General features: G+C 41.9%; 1 protein-coding gene across 1 annotated transcript in view; it reads right to left on the minus strand.

Moving 5' to 3' along the window:
* LOC121594384 overlaps positions 1-7,554 on the minus strand; it is a 103,667-nt gene extending 96,113 nt beyond the window's left edge. Inside the window, exon 1 of the mRNA XM_041917578.1 lies at positions 7,005-7,554. The gene's annotated coding sequence lies outside the window, so the exon portion shown is untranslated. The remainder of the gene's footprint in view (positions 1-7,004) is intronic.
* Between the last annotated feature and the right edge of the window lie 1,102 nt (positions 7,555-8,656).

Raw genomic sequence — 8,656 nt, forward strand, 5'->3', positions numbered from 1 at the left:
AGGTAAGGGAGAATCAAAAACCCTCAAACATGCACCTTTTTTTGGTGCGCTGGAGAAGGTATCATTTTGGAACGGATCCGTTATTTGCTCTGCTTGGGTCGGCCGTACCTGTCCGTTTAGGCGGTGTGTCCTGCGCTGCGCTTTCGAGACGCTCCAGGAAGCGCCATTTGCACAGGACAAGTTTACCTCAGCGTGGTTGGATTGTTTTTTGTGTTTTTTTTTAATGTTTCCTTCTCTTTACTGTAAAACGTTTATTTCATGCTGCTTTTTTTACTCTTCACCACCTCTCAGCCAGTATACATGCGGGTCTTGGTCGTGTGGTGATGCGCTTAGAGCTTCTGTCATCGGGAAAGGAATCAGTAAAAGGTATCTTTGGGACCGGTGTGCTAGTTGCCTTTGGATGAAACGAACGCTCAATAGCAGTAGCACCGACCGATAGAAGTGCTCTTGAGACGAATGGCTTCAGTGGAGAGTACAAGTGGGAAAGAAATATGAAAGGATAATATTTGTCGTTTCGAAGATCAAACTGTCAGAAGGACGGTCCGTGGCGTTTGACGATAAATTAAATCTTTATCCTTTTTTAAGCCGTTGTTATTTTTCTTTTAATAACGCATGTAACATATAACAACACTCCTTTGTTTTTATACAATATTTTGTTTCTTAAACAGAGTATGTGAACCTTTTGTAATATTAAATGAAATACAACTAAAAAGTTAAAAGATGAAAAGATCTATGTGAATGTGAACGAGAAAAGCAACAGCAAAAAAACGTAATAAAATCACCATAAATGTATCAAATTACCACCGGTGCGATAGGACGCGATCCTTCTCGAAAGGATAGAAAAACTATATCCGATCGCTTCTTCGCCCTTCGTCGGTATCAATTTTATTGCACAATTTCCAGTACCAATACCGATCGACAACTGGCAACCGGTGACATACTGAAATGGCATGGCAAGAGCAGGAGGAAATAGAACCAGCATTGACACGAACCCGGCACCGAAGTGCACAATTCAGCAAACGATGCTAGAGGAAAACGTAAAGCATTGTTAGGCTTTTTTTTGTACATCCAACCGACCTCATACCGAGACGTACCAGTTTTCTGCAGCGGTAAAGTGCCATCGGCTGTTTTGGGGCTGGCTCGCTCTCACCCTCTTCTTGAATAGGCTGCTGTTTAAGGATTTATGGCACTGCAGTGGAAAATTAACAGGAGTTAATTTCTAGTAGTGTGCTAATTTATGAGTACTTACCGTGCAAGGAACCTCAACACCTGGTTGAGCTGCACCCAGTGGATATGTGGTGTAAGGTTTTTTTTTCTCGGAATTATTTCATCTCAACACGGGTACGGGCTTACGTTCGGATAGCAAAAATGCACTATTTATGATCGATTTATGGGCCACCAATGTAAAGAGAGCTCCGCCTTCAGGCACAACCAAAACTGAATTTCGAAACAATCGATTTGCCAGCAGACAGTTTAGTTTGAGCTTTAATTTTGCCAGTTGTGGCGTACCGATCTGGGGAAGCTGTGCAAAGTACAAACTTAACAATCAAAAATCAACAATTCCACTGTTCCCAGGAACATTGTCCCGGGACCGTCCTTGCTTTCCGATCTCGTAAAAGCAAATGTGTTAATATTACGGTACGGTTAGTGCTCTCTCGCGTAACATTTGCATATGCATCTCAGATTTGACTGCTGTTCAGTTACCGCCGTACCGGCGGCGTAAACAACTTCCCATTAGCATCACCTTTCCGAGAGGCGGCGGCGGTGGTCTCTGCGCAACCGGCACTGTGTTGGGGGTGCAATTCCATAACAACTGGGAGTACGTTATGGAAGCATCATAACCGTTACCGTTTGGTCCTGTTCTACCGGCGTCGTAAGGTGCCGCACACCATACTGTCCCAGAAGTAAAGCCAACCCTCCTTGTGGGATACCAGTTATTGCCAGCATTAGCGTTGCGTTCGGAAAAGTAAACAGGAAGGAATTATCCCAAACTCGGGGTGCAGGTGCATCTGTACGCCCGGCATCGGAATGACGTTTCGTGCCGTGTGCTGTGCCGCTTGTACTTCCGGGTCTAGCAAGAAGGATAACTTACTTCACATTGTGTGCCGCTCGGAGCGTATTGTGTTTGCACAACCGAAAGGGTTGCACACGCTAACGAAGTATAAACAGCGAGTGTTTGATCTCGTGCATAAGTGTAATTTTATCAGAATAATGGTTAGATCTACAAAGATCTCTTCTGCAAATGATAAACATAGTGTATCGTTTTCGTGGCAAAAATTACGAAACGAAGTCAATTGCTTGAAGTAGCGTTGCGCAAAAGAGGAGATTTCCTGCGATATTTTGTTAAATTTAGCTCCTTAAAATAACATCGCAGCACAAACATCCTATCGTAGTTACACGCATCTGGGGAAAAAGACGACTTTATGAGGTTTCTTCGGCTCATGTTGCCTAAATGCACTGGTGACGACAACCGATCGGCAGGTCGATCACTTCACACGTTTGAAAAGCATTGGAAATTTTATTTAGGTCATTCGGGCGTGGAGTTCCAAAACCTCACCGCGGGAGCGGGAACGTGATATACTGACATCACAGCAAAGCCGCTGTTGAACCAAGGCCCGAACAGGTTCAGGCAAAATGGAGTGCATCACAGTTTGGAAAAAATACAGCTGTTAGTTTCGGTGGTGCTTCGGACTTCCTGCTGTGTCCGAAGTATCGAAATGTCTCTATTGCTGCTTTCGGGTTCGTACGGGCAGGGACCCTAGATGGAGTTGGTAGTTGAGTCGAAGTAGACCAACTCTCACCTAATAAAACTGCACGTCATTCGGTTTGGTACGCCTTCCTGCGGGATCCGTTTGCATTCCCGGGGAGGACTAACGGCAGCATTGCCAGTACGAGACTTGATGGCAGACATGAGCATCGTTTGTTTGTACGTTCGATATGTTTTATGGGCAGTTAAATCTGCAACGGCCGCATGGCTTGGTGTCTTTCTCGTCGCATAGTGCTACTGCGGGCATCGCAGGTCCAGCGCGAGTGCATTCCAATGGACAAAGCATACCAAAGCCTATGCAAAATTCGTTTGCTTGTCCACCAGCATCAGGCGGGAGTTGATGAATGGGCACATCGTAAGGGGGCGTGTTGTTTCCCATTTCAGATCTGTGCCGTTGGAAAATGCGATTAGATGCGGGTGATAGTGAATGCGGAACAACGGAGCTAACGGTTTCCAGTGGTCCGGGACGGGAAATGCATTGAATTAAGCCAATTTAAAGCAGATCTTCGTCCGCCGATTCCGATGCAGTGGTGTTAGCTTACAATTAGGAGACAAGCATGGTGCGGTTTATTGTAGAAGCTGTAAATATTTGCGTCAGCACAAAACGGTTGCAAAATATGGACCTAAGTGGGAGCGTTCAATGAAGAATTATTTTGACTTGAGCCGTTGGAGTTTAAGGATAGTTTATAATCGATGCCGTATGTTCAATGAATAATGTTTTGTGTGTGAACAGTGGAAGTAGTGAGTGCATTTGTTCTTATTATAAATAGACAAACCCCATGGCACACAGAATCTAATATAGGGGGCTTTTACGATATTAGACAGCTGTGATATATGGAGTTTAACACTTGACGGTTGAAATCGTGTCAACATTACACACAAAACCACACGAAAAACTTGCCTCGGTATTTCAGCTTAGATTATTTCAGCCCAAAAAATATGTAAACAAACCCCGATTCGTCGCGTGCGCGACCAGGTTTGCTCATGAAGGATTGAATTTTTGTTTTGCTGCAGGATGAATATTGTATAAAGAAAGGTTAAACGTTGTTTTGATCGACTTTTTAAGTTTAATAAAAGTATAACAATTCATTTCAAACAGAAAAAAATGAAATCAAAATAATATGGCGGACCGTAACTGTCACATGGATAGAACTCGCATGATAATAACTGTTCCAATGACAGCCTGAAATTTCAGCTCGTTGAATGGAAAAAGAAAAAATTTGATACGCGGATTTCAAAAACCACAGTTTTATAAATATTATGAGAGTTATGAGTTATGAGAGTAATATTAGATGGGCTTAGATAGCGATGAGAATAACGATAACGGTGTTAACGGGATAGTCGTACAGGACTCGAATAATTGTAAGAAGCGGCGGAGAAACTGGACGATGCTTATATAAGAAAATAACAAAGAAGTGAATGATCTCTTCTCATATGCTGGCTATCTACCTATGTGCATGGCAAATTATTTTACAATTATTGTAAATATAAAAATATTGTAAATTGCACGGGAAAAGTTATTCTAATATTATATAGTTTAAAAAAAAATACTGGCGAGCTGTTACGTTTTTTTAATACTAAGAAAGAAAAAACTGAACTGTTTGAGTTATTTTTTTACGCAAATCATACAAAGCGATTCAATAAGTAATTTAGGGCTACCCTGTTCAATACAAATTTGGTTAATTTGCGTCTAAAGCGACCAATTTTTGAACATGTTCATTTAGTTTTTCATCCTATGCTCTAAGTCTGCTTGTGAGTTAGCAATGTTTGCCTCTAGTAAACATAATTATTCGAACTATTTTGAGAAAATATTACAAGAGTATTAAATAATTAGATAAACAAGAGTAATAACAACAGATATTAGTTTTTTTGTTATTGGAACTACATGACAAAATGAAATAAATGCATTTTCAGAAAAAAAAATGCAAGACGATTTCTGTCCAAATTATTCCCTTGGTTCCGAGATCAAGAATCCGAAAAATTAGAAGATAAATATGCTTCTATAATAGGACACTCTAGACAAGGTTGGAATAAGCACTTAGTTAATATGCAGAATTAAGTTAAACAAACCAGAAAAAGGCTATGTTTAAGTCAGTATTATGCTTAAAAAGATAGCAATCTATAACCTTAATTAAATTGACGAAAAACCCTTACAAAAAATCTACTTAAATGTAAATTATATAAGTTATTATCTTCTACAAATGGACCTTGTAATATATTTTCTCAACTAAATCTCGTTGAATTCTTATAATTCGATGTACATTTTCCCTTGTTGTTTCCATACTGGCAATTTCTCCCCTCATAAGTCTGGCAATACTTTTCTGGGTCAAAACAATAAGGCACGCTAGTTTGAACAATGAGTGCTTACGTTCAAAACAATATTCCTATTAAACCCTTGGCACGAGCAGTCTAAGGGCAGCAACGATTGTGGTGCCGAAAAAAAATGAGAAAAAGCTTAATTCAGCACAAAAAACCCACTCCACCCGTTCCAATGTTTCAATACGCCAATAAAGTTGCATGTGTTTCATTATCCAGCCAAACTCTCATTACAACCATGTTGATTAAATCTCAATACAGCTATAGTACTACTACTACTCGCGAACAACTGCAATGGAACAGACCGACGTGTGCCAACAGCGCAAACGACCAACGAAACACAAAATAAACATCCTCCATTTTTCATGGTTAGGGTCGCGAGTAAACATCCGATCGATTAGATGGTGAAGGAACGAGAAAAAGAAGGAAAGAAACAAAATCTTACTAGCTCAAAAACGTAACGGAGCTTTAGCAAACGGAGGTGGGAGCAAAACGAGTGTGTGTAAAAAATGGAACGTTCATCTATCGTACTACTCCCCCCACCAACGGGGGAGGCACGTGCCAATGCGGCGGCGACGGCGGCTGTGTGAAAACCCCCGTTAGAACATTAAAATATACGCACTTCGTAATGTCTTTCACGTGCTGGCTTCACGAAGTGCTGGCCACGCGGGACGGTGCGTGCGTGAATGCGCGTTTGTGTAGAAAACAAAAATGCATCGGAAAAACTAGCGACGTCTTACCAGCGACCAGTGTGACAAAGTTTGATGGGGGTTCCATTTGCATTCCATCCAAAGCCATGGGTGGTAAAGAGGGAGAAAGAAAACAGAGGGGAGCACTGGAGTGTCTTGTAAGATTTTAATCAAACCAATTGAGGACCTATCAATGCACCACCAGTAGCTGCGGTGATAGTTGATTAGATGCAACCGCACACAGCAATTAAGGTGTAATGAGCTTTGTGAGATGAGATGGAGTTTAATTTGACCCTTCCCATCGGGTGGGCACCGAGCTGATAGAGCGCCTAAGTAAAAACAATCGCCAGTAAAAACAGGGGAACAGTGGGAGGGAAAAACAAAACTGGTTCACCGGTAAACTGCCTTACTGCCGCACTAGGAAACAACTAGTCTCGATTGCTTGGATGGCACAGATCGATGAGCTCGCTTTATCCGTGGCACCAGAGCGCAGTGCTTATCTTCCGTTGCCGCTTTCGCTTTCGATCGATTCGTCACCGCGGGGATGATGCTGCTCACCAGCCTACTAAGCACGACCGGGCACGACAAAAGCCACGGTTGTCACGTGCTGGGAAAATGTAGTAATTAACCGACCTAAACTTCTTGCAGCCGGTGCGAAGAAGCTGATACTGGTTGCGGTTTTGTGTTGTCCCGGTGCGTGCGCGTTTCATAATTTTGTCATAAAAGTATGTTTTATGAGCTGCCACCAGCAGCCTGTGGTAAAGAAATCTTCGGGTGTATATAGTGTGCAAAAAAAAAACAAGCCCCCGAAGCAGAACAAAAGCGTTTTTCGATTCCGTGCGAGGTACGTGTGGTTTCCGGTGCCGTAAAGCAGCGTTTGCCGTAAGGCACTCCCGGGAGCGGAAGTGGTGCTATCGCGAGTGTATTATGGTGTGCTTTTATGGTTTATTTTGAGTATTTTTAGTAAGGAGCAGTAAAACCGATACTGAGAGTTTTTTTAAGCTGTGTGGAGGAAGTTGTTTTCAACAGACAAAAAACATTAAATTTAAATATTTTGGGAAACATGGTTTTGTTACTTGCGTTTTTTAATGTTACCTAAACAACACTTTTTATATATTTCACTAATTGAAAACATCCCCGTACACTTTTGCATTGCATAAACAAATACAAGTTTGCCCAGAGGAATGGCTCGGGAAGCAAAGAATACTACATTTGTGGCTACATTCACATACCTGCGCGACTCGGATCGATAAATTCCTTCGAACGGCAGTGGAAGGAAACAGGACACAGCGATCGCTCGCTCCTGTACGCTGTCTTACTCTCCGCCATTCATTTTGCACGTCTTAAGATTCCGAACCGGGGAGAATGGGTATCCTGTTGGCAGCTTCGAATGCACTAAAACGCACAAACTTTCGCTTACTGCTTGCTTTGTCTTGGGCGCGTGTTTATTTTTTCACTTTCCATTCACCACTCGCGACACTCTTTTGCTTCACACAATACCGGTATGCTGCGGTGCCTGCAGCAAAAGCGATGTCGTTGCTTCGCAGAAACGAACCAAGTGGTCGGTAGGTGGAAAAGCGTTTGACCAATTCCCAAGTACCAGCTTGTATTGATTCTAATTGTTCACGCCATGCCCAACACGTACAACAGGTAATCACGAAACACGAAAACGCGAGTCACACCGAGAAAGGAACAAATGGGAAAGAATCGAAATGAAGACAAACTACACGCCCGTGACGGGGGTTCGCATGCGTGCAGGTACGGAGGAAAATTTAGCTGTTTACAATTTTCCTGCTGCCGGAAAATCGTTCCACCCCAGTTATCGGGCGAATCGGGCGAACCGGGTGTGAGAGAGATAGAAAGGTAAGGCGAAAAACACACTGGGAGCGCTGCAGGGAACTGCCGGGTTGACAGGTTTCTAATATGTTTTGAATGTTCGGTTATGTCTAGATGGTGATTGGGAAATTAAATGTGACCTCAGCTGGTTCTGGATAAGTAGTTCTGTAAGATGTATTCCTATTTAATAAATAGTTAAACTAGTTAAACTAGTCCATCCACCGAACATGCACATGGAAACGGATCAGACGGGAAGAACTTTAGCCAAGGGGCGGATTATGCCAACTTGTGTCGTACATATTGCATACTTTGTGGCTGAAATTGTACCGCAAATTGCATGCAGGTGCTGAATGACGTTAATTATTGCATACTGTCAGGCGTATCATACTGGACGGCTGAAAATGGTCCCCGTGCGTATCCTGTAGATGTCGCTAATACCAAATTTAAATTAAAAAAATACGTTAATCCGTTTCATGGTGCACAAATTAGATGGTTGGCTTTATCAGAACGCAGGGGCTATAAATGTTGCAAAATTGCAATTGATGGTGTATATTTTATATTTTCCTTTTTAAACTAAATAACTTTGAAAAAAGATTTTAGCTAGAATTAATATAAAACATAATATTGAGAGTCTTCATTACTCTCCTGCTTAAACATGGACTATGAACATGGGTCAATGTATAGGAGATGATTGGATTTAGTGGAACTTGATAGTTTTCTTTGGTCATGGGTTGGACCATCCTCATCATCATCATCATCATCATCATCATAAAAAACATTTTTAGCTTAACTACTTGTTCGGTAGGCTACGCAAAGTATTAACCGAATGAAAGAGTAACAGGGTCGCAAGCGATAACTGAAGTGGTTGTGGACAAAGTATTTGACCTAGTAACCGGGATTCTTCCTGCTAATTACTTTACATCCATTCTCAGTCGTCGCCAAGGGGTGTTCAGGGGTTGGTTTAAATTTTATTTTATTAAAAATCTAGCCTATTATTCAACTAAATTTTCCATTCAACACACTCGCTGGATCACACTTGTTGGCTTAC

The sequence above is a fragment of the Anopheles merus genome, chromosome 2L (genome assembly GCF_017562075.2).
Source record: "Anopheles merus strain MAF chromosome 2L, AmerM5.1, whole genome shotgun sequence".
NCBI classification, from domain to species: Eukaryota; Metazoa; Arthropoda; class Insecta; order Diptera; family Culicidae; genus Anopheles; species Anopheles merus.